At 38.4% G+C, this 1,890-nt stretch overlaps 1 pseudogene across 1 annotated transcript; it reads left to right on the forward strand.

Annotated features, from left to right (window-relative positions):
• The first annotated feature begins 906 nt into the window (after positions 1-906).
• Positions 907-1,572, forward strand: LOC116083232 (annotated as a pseudogene). The gene has a single exon (XR_004115642.1). The product of XR_004115642.1 is annotated as a glyceraldehyde-3-phosphate dehydrogenase pseudogene (transcript).
• Positions 1,573-1,890: the final 318 nt, after the last annotated feature.

Below are 1,890 nucleotides of genomic sequence, written 5' to 3' on the forward strand. Positions count from 1 at the left end.
CTATGTTTTCCAAATATGGGTGTTTTATCCTTTCTTCAGATTTTATAGGAACTATAACTTTTCACAGTAGATGTGTCATATATACTCTTTTTCAAATTTAGGACATTTCTTCTGTGAATATTTGAGGATTTATTTTGTATCACAAGAAACTATTGACAAATAATTTTCTTCCATTGTTGAGATAATTTTATGGTTATTTTACCCTTGATTCTGATAGTCTAGTTTATCACATTTATTCACATGTATATGTTGTACATTCCTTGTGAGATAAAATCTGAATTGGTCATATTGAAAAATCCTATTAACACATCACAGATGTTTTTGTTGTTATTCTTCTCTAAAGAGGTAAAGAAAGTTTAATATTCCTTCTTCTTTAAGCATTTGTTTAAATTATCCTACATTTATCTGTTGCTTGGCTGTTTTCTCAGAAAGTGATTACTGATATAATCTTATATACCTGCCAAGTTTTTCTATGTCTTTCTTATTCAGTCTTGACAGGTTGTCTATTTCTAGGAATCTATCTCCCTTTACCGTATCTAATTTGTGGTCTTGAAATTAATTACAATTCATCTCTGTGCAATTGGTTGAATCATTTCTCCCTCCTTTTTCTGTTTGACTGCATGTGACTATCTTTCTTTCAACATTATATTAGACATAGACTTGTGTACTAATTTAAGTGTTTTGTCTTCATTGACATTTTTATTATCTTTGTCATTTACATCTTGTTTATATCTACTTTGTTAGTTACTTCCCTTCTATTTATTAAAAAACTAGTCTTCTGCTTTCCTAGTTCCTTGTAGTCTAAAATTACACTGTTTTAGAATGTTTTTTGGGCTCTCTGCTCCTATATGTTCCAGAGAACAGCTGCATCTTCTTAGAAAGTACCAGCCTTGTCCCATAGACATAATGGAGGTCAGAGTGAATGGATTTTGCAGTATTGTATACTTGGTTATCAATGCTGCCTTTTCATCTGCATCTAGCAAAGTGGAGATTGTTGTCATCAATGATCCCTTCATTGACCCCCAACCATGTGGCCTACATGTCCTAGTATAACTCTAGCCATGGCAAGCTCAATGATACAGTCAAGGCTGAGAATGGAAGAATGGAATACTTATCATCAATTGGAAGCCCATCACCATATTTCAGGAGCTAGATTCTGCTAACATCAAATAGGGGGATGTTGTTGCTAAGTATGTCCTGGAGTCTACTGGTGTCTTCACCATCATGGAGAAGTCCAAAGCCCAATGGAATGGTTGGGCCAAAAGGGTCATTATCTCTGCCCCTTCTGCCAATGCCCTTATGTTTCTGATGGGTGTGAACAAGGAGAAAAATGACAACTTACTGAAGATTGTCAGTAATGCATCCTGTACCACCAACTGCTTAGCCCTCCTGCCCAAGGTCATCCATGACAACTTTGCCATTGTAGAAGTACTCTTGACTACGGTCAATGCCATCACTGCCTCTCAGAACACTATGGATGGCCCCCTGGAAAGCTATTGTGTGGTGGCCATGATGCTGCCCAGAACATCATCCCTGCATCCAGTGGCGCTACCAAGGCTGTGGGCAAGGTGACTTCAGAGCTGAACTGGATTCCAGTGAGCTTTCTACCCACAATGTATCCATCATGGCTTTGAAATGCCACCTGGAGAAACCTGCCAAGTGTGATGACATCAAGAAGGTGGTGAAACAGGCATCTGATGGCCCCTTAAAGGGCATCCTGGGCTATACTGGGGACAAGGTTGTCTCCTGCCATTTCAACAGTAATTCCCACTCCTCCATCTTTGGTGCTGGGGCTAACAATACTCTCAATGACAACTCTGTAAAGCCCATTTCCTTGTGTGACAATGAATATTGCTACAACAACAAGATATAGGATATCATGGCTACATG

The sequence above is a fragment of the Mastomys coucha genome, unplaced genomic scaffold (assembly GCF_008632895.1).
Source record: "Mastomys coucha isolate ucsf_1 unplaced genomic scaffold, UCSF_Mcou_1 pScaffold12, whole genome shotgun sequence".
NCBI classification, from domain to species: Eukaryota; Metazoa; Chordata; class Mammalia; order Rodentia; family Muridae; genus Mastomys; species Mastomys coucha.